The following is a 14,621-nucleotide window of genomic DNA, read 5'->3' on the forward strand; positions in this document are numbered from 1 at the left end:
CTGACCTTCCTGCGTTTCCTCCCCAATGAATCTTCTCATTATTCATCCCAAGATCTTTTTGCTTTATCTTCCCCCTCCCTATTCATGTGTTTCTTAGGCAATTTAACCTTAGGACCGAATGGAATGGTCTTCACAGAATCCTTTTGCATGTCTGCAGCTGAGTCCCTAGGACTCACATTCGTGTATCCTGAATTTAAAGTTGGGACATGTGGTCTGAACAGAGAAGATTCTGTCACACTTCTGTTGGCAGATAGAAGTGAGCTGATTATAGTTTGGACAATGAAATATCGGGATGACAGGATTATTTCACTGGTTTACGGGGATAGGAAATGATACTTGAAATCAGAATGGTATTTTACAACTTGAGACACATGTCTGCTGAATCAGAGGTTTGTGTTGGTTCTGGAATTCTAAGAGCAATCGTCAGACCCCACCTCAGGGGCAAAGTGCTCAGCAAACCATTCAAAGTCCACTTTTGATTTTGTTAAACAATCCTGGGTCTGTTCATGTGGGTCCTACAGGCCAAATCCTACAGGCAGAGTCAGATCAAAAGGTTTTCCTTCTTTCCCCTCCGACTTCTTGTTTGACTGACATCTTTCTGCAGGCACTGTACATCTGCATTATTATTTCCATATTCCTGAGTGCACATTAGTTCATTGACAATAACTGGTCTCTCTTCACAAATAGCTTCTCTGTAAAACATTATTTCTGACAATAACAGAACATCATCTCAACATGTTCCTCCACATCCAATTAGCTTTTCAAAGTGCCACGTTTGCTATGAATTTCTCCTCCCTCAAATATTTCTTGCCCTCGCCCTGCGCACGTTTTAGCAGAAAAACAAGGAAAACGCCTTCTGTGCGTGGTTTCTAGCCTGCACCACTGCTCCGGGTTCTCCTTTGCTTTGAAACAAACAAACAAAAAGGCCACCATCAGCAGAAGTTTGGGAAAGTAGATCCCACGTTGCTAAAGAAAGATTCTAACTGAATGGAGATGCCTCTGATTCTCACTGAAGGGGAAGATGAACAGAAAAGCTGATAGCACTCACACCCTGCCCTGTCTAGCAGAATCTTAACTTCTTCCCTTCCCCACTACATGATCCATTCTTGCTACCCCTGGCCTCAACTTAACCCAGATGGAGCTCATTCCCTTGGGGCACTCCAGGTAAAGGCAACAATGTGTACCAAGGCACAGAAGTAGGAAAGAACACTGAGGACGTAGGAAAGCATGCTCATAGACAGCCATGGTTGAAGTGTAGGTTTGCTGCTGAGGATGAAAGGAGGCTGGAGAATTTAGCTGAATCCGTTAAGGATCTTGTTTGCCAGGGTGAAGAATCGGAATTTTATTCTATCATATCAACAACCACTGAAGAAGGCGGGGGCCATCCTCAGATTTGTTTTTCAGGTGATAACTTTAGCTGTAGCGAGGAGTGGGTCTTAGAGAGGGGAGAGCAGGCAGTCCAGTGAGTCTTTCTCTTGTCAGTGGGGTGTATGGGATATTTCAGGAATGAACAAGAACCTCCGAAGACAGGGACTGACTTTGCATGAATCCTCAGCCCGCAGCCCAGTTAGAATGGGATGAGATCACACGGAAATTACACAGACGTGGATTGCTTCAGACAACCACACACACAGACAAAACAACATTTTATCTTGGAAATAGACACTATATTCAAATGCTCTGCACATTCCAATGGATCCCACACCAGATTTCCTGCACCACACTGCCACTCAGGATGAATCTAGACGATGGGGAGGGAGGGCTGCAGCCGTTCTTCCTGGTAGATGTCTAAGAGCCTGGAGGTTGGCTTCAAGGACGCAAGTGGCTGCACAAGTGACGCCAAGAACTGAAGGTAACATCCTGCCTCCTCAAAGCCCATCTCTGGACTCTGAGCATCCAGGGTTCACTCCTTAAGAGAGAAGTCAGAACAAGGAGTGTGTGAACCTTCCTTGAGGGGTGACAAAAGGCTAACAGAGCACCCTTCTAGTGTTCTAGTGCCTAGCCAGGGGCTTCGAGAGGCTCAGTTGCTATGGAGTTGCAAAATGTCCCACATGCAGTTCGCAAAGCAGGAGGGACAACCCCATAACGCGAACTGGGCAGACGACGTGCTTTCAAGACCTTTATTTTTAGCACTGAGGGCATAGGTAAATTACATATCTGACAACTGTCCCTTCTCTGGCATGGGGCTATTATGAAGATCAGATGATATAATGAGGGAAAATTTGGACTTGGAGTCCAGGCAGGGAGGGCATGGCTAAGGAAGTGACCTTTGGGCTAGAATCTGAAGCGCAAGAAGGATCAACCATGGCAAGAGCTAAACACGTAAACGCACATTTTATCACTAATGTTGTCGAGTGACTGCACTGGGCGAAATCTGGGAAATCCCAGGCTGACTCTGACACGGGTCCTGACTCTGCGAATTTGAATCCCAGATTAGACACACATGCAGAAAATCACATGCTATTGGGCAACGAGGAGTCCCTGCATTCTCTATGTCATGCTGGGCCAGATCAATTCTCTTTTAGAAAGCTGATAATTAACAATGGGGTGCATAAGTCTGCAGAATGTGGCAAGAGCCCAGTCTGAACTAGGGGAATGATGATGGCATGAAGAGGATTTGAAAGATGCTTAGGAAGCAAAACGGACAGGCCTTTGTGAGGTAGAAGGGAACTCAGATCATTGTCTTCCTCCTACCCCCCCTCAGCATCATCAAACCTAACATGTACAGTCTTTGTCGTATTCCAGGTCCTCTGAATATGTAGTTTTCTCATTTAATCTTAAAAGCAATCTGTGCTATTGCTGAAAAACTAGGAAACTAAGACTTCAGAGAGAGGTTAGGTAACTGGCCCAAGGCTATGCTGCTAATAAGAGGTGGGGCTGGATTTGACCACAAATCCCATTTTTGTAACCATTATGCAAAAACTGCCCCCCTCCAAAGGATCAGAGGTCACACTGAAGGTTCTAGCTTTGTCGAAGGAGAGGATGGTGGCTGTAACCTAGGTGCAGAGGAGCAAGTTCAAAGCACTGTTACTATAGTGACTGTGAGAGCTTGGTCCAGAAGTGACTCTGGCATTCTCCTCTTCCAGCATTATGAAGCACCAAGCACATTTTGTATCTCTCTCACGTTGCCTGTTTTACCATTATACACACAGGAAGTGAATAAATATTTTAGCTCATCTTTCCATCACATTACTGTCACATAACTTTCTCACTGTTATAACTTATAATTTTGAGATAGTTTAAGACTCACAAGAAGTTACAAAAACAGTACAGAGCATTTCAGTGACCCATCACCCAGGCTCCTCCAATGACAGTATCTCACATTAGCACAGCATGTTGTCAAAACCATGCGTATCATGGACATCAGTATAACATATTAACTCAAGGATAAACCTTATTTGGATTTTGCCATTTTTTACCTGCACTTTCTCTTGGTGTATAGGTCTATACAATTTTATCACATCTATAGCTTCCTGTGCTTTGTTGCTTTCTTTAAAGCAGCCGGTATTCTCCTCTAAAACATGGAGGTAGAAGTTGATAAGTGGAGCTGACGTCATTTAGCAGGAAAAGCAGTTCGGCACGAGGGAAAGAATGTTGCACTGGGAATCAGGAAACCCGGAGCATAGTCCTGGCTCAGTCCCTGACTTATGTGTGGTGCTGGGTGGCTTGCTTCTCTCTGGGCTTGGTGCCGAAAACATTTCCACCACCATCCAGATCTTTCAGGGGACGGTGCTCAGAAATGAATCTGACCTGAATTCTGGTTTGCAGATCAGAAGTCTGGTCAACTGGTCTCTGATGGGGTTGACTTAACAGTGCTGGTCTGTGTCTCTAAACTCTTTCAGAGGCACCACCAAAGTGCTGTTGATCAGCCATTCTGAGCCTCAGTTGATCTGTGGCTGGGGCGGTACCTCATAGCACTATTGGGAGGATCAGGTGAGGTAAACACAGAAGGCATTTAGCAGGATGCTGGATAGAGTGGCTTCTCAGTCAACTCTGGGCTTATCATTGTCTTCATAGACTTGATTTCAGCTGGAATCTATCCATTTTAAAGTAAACCCCATCCTTATATAAGTGTTCAGACTCACTCTTATTTCTATAGCACTTTCTATTACTTCTCAGTTGCAGATATTCTCTTCTTCATTTGGAGAAATTCAGAAAAGCGTGAAGTGCTAAGAAAGGGCCAAGTTCTCCATAAAGGTAAGACAGCTTACATGGCTCCTTTGCACCCTTACTTCTCCAATAGCATTGAGTGATAAAGGACAGAACAAACATCTGGTCCCTGGCCCCTGATCTATACTTCATCTCTCTCTCTCTTTTTTTTTTTTCGCTCACCATGTACTGTCGTTCAAAAGAGATATTTCTTGTGGTTACAAAGGCAATTGGACAACTATCATATATCCTTATACTCTTCCAGTGATTTTTGCAACATGTTGTAGGAAAATTTTATAGGTTGTAAGCCAACACAGGAGAAATTGCTCAAGAATTGCCTCCAATTGTATGCCAAAATTAACCTAAATGAAATTTCCTGTGGGAAATGAGCAAGCTGGATGACATATTTGGTGGTGAATTTCACAGGGAGGAGGCCTCTGTACATCATGGCAGGGTAGGCTGGTGCCAGGCGTGCAGATAGTGGAGCTTCTGATTCCCTAATGGGAAGCAGATGTTTCTGTGTGTGCTCAGTAAACACATCAGATAGGGTAAACTCAACTGGTTGGTTAGAAGACACCGACAGGTAAAACAATGTGCCTTAATAACCGTGCTTTCCCAACAGTGTGGGAGAACGTTATTATTAAAATGATTAGTCGCTAACACCAATTTACTTACATTTATGGTGAGCTAATTCATGGAAATACACATGGATGCCCAAACTTTTATTCATGACACCCTGTTGAAAGCAATCTTTTGCCTATGATAAGTATCTCCCTCTTATTACGGTCAGGAATGTAGATCAATACCACCTTCCTGGAAAGCTATTTAGCAATATATACTGTCTGACCCAAGAATCCTTCTAGGAATTTACACTAAGGAAATTATAAGAAATGAGGCCAACAATTTCTCTATGAAGGAGCTCATCACAGTATTATTATTAATGAAAACATGGAAACGTCCTAAATGTCCAACATAGGGAAATAGTTAAACACTATACAGAAATCCTCTGGGAAACACGGGAGGAATCTTTTTCCAGTTGTTTTTCTCACGAAAATCTTCTAGCACTTGTGCCAGCACGACTGACCCTCAATATAGTTTGGTAAATGTTTCCTGAGGAGCCTGTACTATGTGCCAATACGGTGTTAGGCAGGGGAGACATGAAGGTAAAACCAACACGGTTCCTCCTTATGGTCTAAATCGGGGGTCAGCAAACTGCTGCCCACAGGCCGTATCTGGCCCATCACCTGTTTTTATAAATAAAGATTTATTGGAACACAAACATGTCCATTACTTACAGTTTACTCACTGTCCAGAGCTGCTTTTGTGTTATAACAGCAGAGTTGAGTAGTTGCAACAGAGATAGTATGGCCCACAAAGCCTAAAATACGTATGATTTAGTGATTTACAGAAAAAAAAAAAAAAGCCAACCCCTGGTTTAAATCAAAAGGCAGACACGACGCCATCTTTCAATATGGCATGTGTATGTTCAGAGGGAGGCATGCAGAGCCCTGCACAGACAAGGCCGAGGCTCAGGGTGAAGGCTCCAGTCTGCCCCTGACTGGCCCTCATCCCGCTGCCCACTTGATCCGTCCCAATGTGTCTCAACTATAATACGGAAGGCAAAGAGTTACCTTCTACCTCAGTCGTTTTCTTCTTTTCCTTAAGCAGAAAACACATACTTTTCAAACAAAACCTCATGCAGAAACAGAGAGAACTCCAATACGTAAAATGAGAAAAGCAGAACTGTTCTGGTTGAAGAGGGGCTGGCAGGGTTCGGAAGCCCGCGTCTCACCTTCCTGCTGGCTCTTCTCCCTCACGGCCACGGTTTCTCAACTGCGGCTCTAGTGCCAATTTGGCCTAGATAGTTCTTGGTTGTGGGGATTGTCTTCTGCATTGTAGGATGGTTAGCAGTACCCCTGGCTTCTACCCACTGGATGCCAGTAGCAACCCTCCCCCTCAGTATGACAAACAGAAATGTCTCTGGACATTGCCAAATGTCCCTTTGGGAACAAAACCACCCCCGGTTGAGAAGCACTGCTCTAGTTTATTCCACAGCTCACGGAACACCTAGGAGCACAGATCCCCTGGAAAAAAAGCTTTAAAACGATGGCAATTTCCTAGAAGTGCAAAAACAGTCATCTGTAAGTGTCAGAAGCTGATGAGCACAGAATACTTAATTATCCAGTTTTAAAAAACACTTCCCCACTGTTGTCAGGCTAGCCAGTAGCCTTCTAGAGCTCTTGAATCTTGCCTTTTGGCTAAACTTCATTATGAGCAGGGTTATGTACTGGAAAGAGCACAGTGCCTGGTATACAGTAGGTGCATAGTAAGTGTTGAATGAAGTAGCAGCTGCTTGAGGAATCAAGAGATCAAAATGATAGGAACCAACTTGCTTCTTGAACTGGATCATCTCTAAGTCTCTTCTGGTGCTAAATTGTGTCTGGGGAAAAAAAAAAGATACAGCCCTGATGTGAAGAATCCTGCCATGTCTAAAGTCAGAGGAGTTTGCTTCATGTAGGACAAAATTAAATCGGAAACAGGAATCAACGGGAAACAAACTGACAATGTCATTCATTTGGAGGGAAGAAATGGTCCATGCGATAAAAGGTATTTTGGCTTCCTTAAAGAAGGTAATTGTGAAACTGGCAATCTGGTTTTAATGAAGCTTACGGCTGTCCCTTTTCAGTACCTCATCTTATTTCATTAGAGAATAGCACCTTACCAAGTGATTCCACTGGAAGAAAATGTTGGTGCTCTCCTAGGATAAAATTGGGTGAGAATCAACTATATGAGTATTTACAAATCTGAGGGAAGTAGTCCTGAGAGGGAAACATTTGATACGCAGTGAGAGAATTACCACCCCTCTTCCCACCAGGATCGTCTTTCCCTGGAGAGTAGGGGGATTCCAGACTCTAAAATTTCAGTGCTTCGCTTTCATGATCTTCCTTCCTGATGGACTGAAATGGCTGGGGGCGGGGCATGAATGAATTACAACAAGGACAACGGCTCTATTATAAAAGTAAGGTGTCCATATTTCTGTACGGAATAGTAGAAACCTCTGGACTTCCACTTTACTTTTAAAATGTAAGGCTGACTGGTAAATTCTCTGTTTAAAGAGAATTCTGTTTAAAGTATTTGGTCAGATTGTATCTGCACTCTGTAGGGCCTCAGGAGGGATGGGTCTGTGAGGAGCTGTGGTCTGGGCAGCCAAGGGGTCAGGGTTAGGAAGTTTCTTGCAGAAAGGAGCAGAGAGATACTTGTCTACACTCTACAGGGCAAAGTTCTGGAAGCCGGATTACTAGCAAAAAGGCAAGAGCGAGTTGGGCGGATGAACTGTGCTCTAGGATGGAGGCTGCTTGCACACTGGCCCAATTTACACGGCCTCCTGGGTGCAGACAGCCGGGATCCACAGGTCCAATCAAAAGGCCCTTGGAGGACTGGGGGGGAATCCAGGGACCAGCAAAGAGGGAGGCTCGTGCTTCTCCTTGTCATTTCCTTGACTCACAGCCTATCTCTAGACCTGCCTGTTTGCATTTTTCTCCACAAGGTGGCACCTACAAGCCTTTGTAAAAGGGTCCTCACATAAGCAACTAGTTTAGGGACATGAAACAGTGGGTAAACATTAAAAGGAACGATAGTCGAGAAACATAAGAAGGGTAGACTCAGAACTTCAGGGTGACTATATTTACCGTGCTCTTATGTGCAAGTTGCTGCCATGTTGTTAAGATGTGATGTTCATTTCTCAAAATGTTTTTGTGGAGCATTTCAAGACGTGGGTGGGATAGTCAGGACTTTTATTTCCAAAATGTTCAAGAAAGTGCTTAAAAAGCTGTGTGAGTTAAACTTTGGGGGCTACATGGGCTTTTTCGATGTCACTGGGTGATCTCTTCAGGGATGGTTGAGAAGACTGGCTGGGTGGGTGGGTTAGTGGGTGAGGGACAGGAGATGAGAAGAAAAGCTGGCTACCAAAGCACGAGGGCTCGAATCCCAAGACTCTTGAGTGGGGGAAGGACACACTGAAACGCTGTTGTCGGAAGACGCTTGGCAGACACAGGCAGTGGGTTAGAGATGGAACAGACAAGAGATTGAGAAGCACACAGACAACTACATTAAAATGGGCACAGAGGGACGGTGGCCTGGACCAGAGAGATGGAGTTAGAACAGAGGGCAAGGGCACACCAACGTTAGGCTGGAGGAATGACCAACAGAGTGATGAAGGATGGTCTACTGAACGTGAAGTAAGGAAGACTTGGAGGTCCGTGACTTTGGAATCTGGAAGATTAGTAGTGTTGCCTGTTTCAGGCAGAAGCTTTCCTAGGGAAGTAGGCCTTGGATGGAGTCATCTTACAGCGAGGGTCTGAGTGTACATCTTGATAATCACTAATTCATTCATTAAATTTAGTCATATTAATTCTCTCTCCCTCTTTCATTGGAACTTTCCTCTAGAACACTAAACATTTTTTTTTTTTTTCCAATGGAGCACAGGCTCCAGACGCGCAGGCTCAGAGGCCATGGCTCACGGGCCTAGCCGCTCCGCGGCATGTGGGATCCTCCCGGACCGGGGCACGAACTCGTGTCCCCTGCATCGGCAGGCAGACTCCCAACCACTGCGCCACCAGGGAAGCCCTAAACATTTTTTAAATTTTAGCTTTTTGGATAGGAATCCTTCCAAACTATATTTTTCACTCCTCTCTTCTGATTTTCTTTTTTAAAAATCAAGAATAATAAGCACTATTTGACCTTCTCTAGCCCCACTGTTACCCAAAGTGTGGCCCACGGACCAGAAGCATAGGCATCATCTGAGAGCTCGTTAGAAACCCTGGGGCCCACTGCAGGCTTAATGAATCGGAGCCTACATTTGAGTAGCATCTTCAGGTGACTCCTGTGCTATCTGAGATAATTTGACTTTCTGGATCACTTTTTGTTTGCTCCCAGTTCTTTCTACTTTTCCCAAGTTGCCCAACCAATTCTCCCACCCGGTCAAAACAAAGACAACACAACACCATCACCCTCTAGGTTAAAAATTAAAAAGAAATAATGCCTTTGGGAAGCTTTTCTCTGTGATATTTTTAATAGGGACTGGGTGGAGGCAAGACACACATTCCTAAACAGAGTCTCTTGAGAATCCCAGTACTGGACAGCAGGAAGGGCTCTGGGAGACCCAGCCCCTTGCTCCAGGGATGAAGAACAAAGTCTCAGGAGGGGAAGTGATTTCTCCAGGGTGGCAGAGAGAGGACTTCCTCTCTCTAGAGGCTACAGGCTAGAGACTCCTTTTCATGACGCTATGATGTCCCCCTGCTCCTCTGAGGCAGGGTTTTAATGTTTCCTCACTTAAATGGTCTATGTTCTTTTCTTTCTTCTTCTTACATCCCTGTAACCATGTGAAAAAGGTTTTGTCTACCAGCTAGAATAGCGACTCCTTTTGGAAAGCAAACTGTCTCTGTGAAAATACTTGGATAAACTGCATGGGCTGGGAGGTGGGACCCTGAGGCCTGGGGGTCAGCAGAAATCAAGGCAACAAGAGATAATGGCTAAACTGATATATAGCTAAATAGGAGAAGAGTCTGGTTTTGCTTCCAGAGCTGGAGACAGAACAAAGGGACAGAAAAGAGAAGGAGGAGAGAAGTTACGAGATTGTGGAGGGTCAATGAGAAGCCCTGAGTGGCTGGGAGCATTGTTAACACTGACCTTGAATCTGAAGTGTGTTTGCTGTGATTTAAACCTCTCTTTGTTCCCAGACTTCCCAAGTCTTCACTGAAGACTTAACATAACATCTCCGTTATGCCTATTTTCCTGCCTTTAAAATTCCCGGTTTAGGTTCCTTTAACCCCTCTTCATTTCCATAATCTGAAATAAGAATTTCTCTTCTGTGCTCCCACATCTTCAAAAGTTTTTCTTCTAGACACAGGGATGCCCGCCTAAGAGCATCCCTAATGTATTCCTGCAGATGACATCATCTTTCTGAGCCTTAGTTTCCTTCCCTGTAAAGCAAGGGTATTGAAATATAGTTTCTCAAATCTGTTGTGAAGATTGAATGAAAACATGCAGATGAAGGCACCTAGTTCAGAACCGGCTTGGACTTGGGGCTGGAAAAATGTTGGCATGCTTTCCTTCTCCTTGAGGGTGCACCTGCCTCCCTTCAATGGCCTGTCCCTGGGCATGGCCATGGGAATCCTTACTCTCACACCAGGCACACACATTTCTACTCTAACAGAGGAGGTTGTTCTGTTTGCACTGTCCACAGAAACCCCACTTCTATTTACACACGATTCTCAAGTGGTGTTCCAAGCCAGGGCTGTAACGGCAAACTGCTATGATCTATTTGCATTTCAGTAACATTCTGGGACAATGGGGATCAAGAATTACAGAGATTTTCTTATAACTTTGTTACCTCTCTATTTTTTTTTAAAAAGTGTGGGTTTGCTTGTTTTGTTAGTCTTTCCTGGTTTGTCTTAGAGACCAGTTATGGAAAGCCTCAGACGTTGTAAAGAGGTTATGTTCATTTCAGAAACAGAGCAAGGGAAGCTGTGGGTGGGGCTCACAGCTCAGGCACGTTGAAGCACTGTCTTAGATGGACTGTAGGTGGAAAACAGATGCAAATAGGGATTCAAGCAACTCCCAGGGATTCAGGCAGTAGGAAGCCCCACATATATATTTGATAGCTGTCATGGGTAGGGTACTGGCCACGTGCTAGGCACCTAACATGTTATCCTGTTTAATTATCTTGACTATCCCTACTTTATCGAAGCTCACAGAAGATAAGTAATGTGTAACACAGAGGTGGTGATGGTGGGTTTGAATGAAGGAACTTCTGGCTCTTTCTGGCATAGTCCCTTAGCCCAGTGGAAATCTTTCTTTACCTTAAGAACAGAACCTGGTAGATGGCCGGCCAAGGGCTACGTATACCGAGGGCTAGAATGTCCAAGAAATCAAATAAGGCTAATTCCCTCTTATTGTTCTATCTCTAGGGCTGCTCTCTGGCTTTTCCCAAGACCTTTTCACGGAGTGCTACTTACGGTCTGAGGACTCCCACAAGGGCTGACTGAACTGTTTCTGCATCTCCTTCCTATAGCTTCTCTTTGTTCTCTTGTCCCGCCCCAAAGTCCCATGCTGTCTCTTTCCCCTCATGCAGCACTCATTCACCTAAGGGAGGGGACATCTATAACACCATCCTTTCTTTCATAACAAATTCATAGGTCCAAACTTATTTATTGAAATAGTAACTAGCTTTCTCATTTGTCTTGCTGGGAATGGAAACTGTTGGTGCACCAAGCTGGGAAATATTTATGACTCAAGGACAAACATCGTTCCATGAGAGATATCATTACCCAATCCAAGAGCTTGCTCTTTAGGGCTAGACTGACCAAGACATCAAATAAAGATAATTCCTTCTTATTCCCTCTCCTAACCATAGGTGCATCCAATGTGAATATTTATTTCATTAAGAAATAAAGGGGCTTCCCTGGTGGCGCAGTGGTTAAGAATCTGCTTGCCAATGCAGGGACACAGGTTCGAGCCCTGGTCCGGGAAGATCCCACATGCTGTGGAGCAACAAAGCCCATGCGCCGCAACTACTGAGCCCACATGCCACAACTACTCAGCCCGCGTGCCACAACTACTGAAGCCCGCACGCCTAGAGCCCGTGCCCCACAACAAAAGAAGCCACCACAATGAGAAGCCCGCGCACCGCAACGAAGAGTAGTCCCCGCTCGCCGCAACGAGAGAAAGCCTGCACACAGCAAGGAAGACCCAACGCAGCCAAAAATAAATAAACAAAATTAAAAAAAAAAAAAGAAAGAAAGACATTGTGTTCCATCATGCTCAGAAGGAAGAAATTTGGCTGAAATATTTAAACACGAAGGCTCCTTCACGCTTCTTTTGAAGGATGTCTAAGAACAGGGTTATCTGTCAAACTCAATGTGTTCCATAACAATAATTCAGGTGGCAGCCAGATGAATAATTCTCACGCTTGCAGAAAACTTCCCTTCTTCTGCAACTTTAACCCTTCTTCTGCAACTTTAAACCAACTTTAAGGTAGGTAGGGCAACGGCAGATAGGATACCCACACATGGCTTCCGAGTGACTGCATGACCTATATGCACTTGTGTACGTAAATATTTAGGACATGCAAACCAGTTGGATAAACGTTGATTCTTCACCATCTTTCGTGGAACCCTGAAATTCTTAATTTTCACCAGCCCCTTCTTTAAACAGATCATACTTATGAGCTTTTAAGTCATGCCCCCCAGACGTATAAGCGTAAGAAAGGCTAATGTTGTGATTTCAGGTAATCTATCCTGCATGTGGCTGTGAAATTTATCTTCCCAAAATACAGCTGTCATCATGTCAGTCCTCTGGCTCAAAAGGCTTCCTGATGTCAGTTGTCACTTAAACAAGATGATTATTTTCTCCCAGGCATTATGCCTATATTTAAGTTCCTGATTCCAGGTGGAAAGGAGTGCCTGGGGCTATAGTAGCTCAAGAGTGAGCTTTACCCCAGGTGTGATAACTGAGTGAAAGTAGAAATTTTGAAAATGATCCAGCATCATTCCACTTTGACAGCAAAAATACTTTGTTAAAGTGACAGTAGCTATTAATTAGCAATGCTAATTATGAATTCTGCTCTAATCTGTTGGGTTGGTTTTGTGATAATAAACGGAGACAAAGTTTGTAAAAAGCATCTGACACAGGGGAGGAACTCAATACATATTATGTTTTATTTAAAGTCAAGTTAAAGATAACATAGAGGGCAAATTCAAAGAAATACAAACAAATGATATTCATTCCTAGCTTAAACAATAGCTACCTTGAAATGTTACTTAGCTAGAGAACAGCCGGACTGCGTATACTTCAAGGAATGTGGAATGGCAGCAAATATGGAAGTAAAAAGAAAAGCATTTCTCTGGCAGAGTAAAAGCAACCCTAGTTAAAAGAGAACCAGAGCCAAAGTCAAAAAGAGTCAAAAATTCAGTTTTGACAATTGATGGACTCTCTGGACCCTGTAAGAAAGGCAGGTTCTCATTATTCAAAGGAGTCCATAGAGGTGCTGATGGATGCCAAGAAAAGCAACGGAAAGAAAGGAAACTGGTACTTGTTGAGAATCTAGTAAGGTGACAATATTTACTTCCATTTTAATAGAGAAGGAAAGAGGTCATATAGCTGAGGGTCAGGCCACGAACCCACAGCTATCTGGCTCAAACTCTTAGAAACAGAATGATAGGGTGGAAGCCAAACAGGCGAGGTGAATAGTGACTGAGACACTGAACACAGCGGTGAACAGCACACACTAAGGGGGAAAAGCAGAAGCTACAAGAGAGGGAGTGAGAACAGCTCTGGAAATGGGTGAATGCAGTGCCCACAAAGGCAAGCGTCCTCTGGATGAGGACATGCAGCCTGGGGTTGACAGTGACGGAGAGAAAAATGGCTTCTGACTGCCTGCTCTTTCCTGATAGTTCACGGAAGGGAGTCTCTTAATATTGTGTTGGACTTGCTTTTTATAGTCATGGGAAAGCTGCAATTTCTCAGAATCTTTGGGTTCTCTCTTATCCATTGTCTCCATGTGTTGCCTGAAGCCCTGGCACGAAAAATTTTCCCAACCACTTTTTCCTGTTGTAACAAAAGGATCTGATGGAGGCTTTCTCTCCAGTACAGACCCAAGGGTCTTTAAATCTTTTGGACAGCCTCTATTTCCTATTAGACGCACTCTGCCTTAAGCCTCCAGAATGTTCTCTTTTGACTAGTGAGTGGAAAGGGAAGCTAAAATCATGGCATCACGAGCTTATAGACCAGGATTTCTCCAAGACCACCTTTTCTCTGAGTGTATTTGAGTCATCCTAGCAATCCTGGGGCTTACCTTTTGAGGCCTAAGGTCACCCTCGTTGAGACTGTATTCTATATGTTTGAGGACTACAAAGAAATCCCTGTAGATTCAATTTGCTCAGCTTGTATTTTAAGTAAGATAGGAAACAGCCTGCTCTTTTTAAGGTACAGAAACTTCTAGAGATCTTGAGCAGAGGAAGGCTATAAACCTATAACTTAATAGGTGCTTTGGTAGAACATTGATTTTGAGTGGTTAACTAAGATTTTACCCCTGAGATGAGAAGTGAACTGGAGTGCTCCAGAGTTATTGAAGTGTCTACCTGAACACCGGAAAAATCTTTGCCTCAAATAAGTTGGGAATAGTGACATTGTTGACACAAGGCCATTCAGATGGTAACTAGCAGAATGACTTATCTGCTTCTTAGGATGGCTGGAAAACAATATCATCAGCATAGACGAGGATGTGTGTCTTCCTCTCTGCTGTCGTTCAAAGTCATCGACAAATTGAACCAGGTTTTTTTTTTTCTTTTTTTAATAAAAGCTAAAATGTCAGGGAACAGAACACAAACAAGGGTGGCATAGGGCATTGACCTAGCTGGCCATGAAAAGCAAATTTGGATTTCTTCGTAAATTTGGACCTTGCCGTTGCCAGT

The 14,621-nt window shown here is 44.0% G+C and overlaps 1 protein-coding gene across 10 annotated transcripts in view; it reads right to left on the reverse strand.

Annotated features, from left to right (window-relative positions):
* The window catches only part of THSD4 (thrombospondin type 1 domain containing 4), a 630,174-nt gene that overhangs the window by 101,721 nt on the left and 513,832 nt on the right, over window positions 1-14,621 (reverse strand). The window lies entirely within an intron of this gene.

This window comes from Stenella coeruleoalba, assembly GCF_951394435.1.
Source record: "Stenella coeruleoalba genome assembly, chromosome: 2".
Lineage (NCBI taxonomy): Eukaryota > Metazoa > Chordata > Mammalia > Artiodactyla > Delphinidae > Stenella > Stenella coeruleoalba.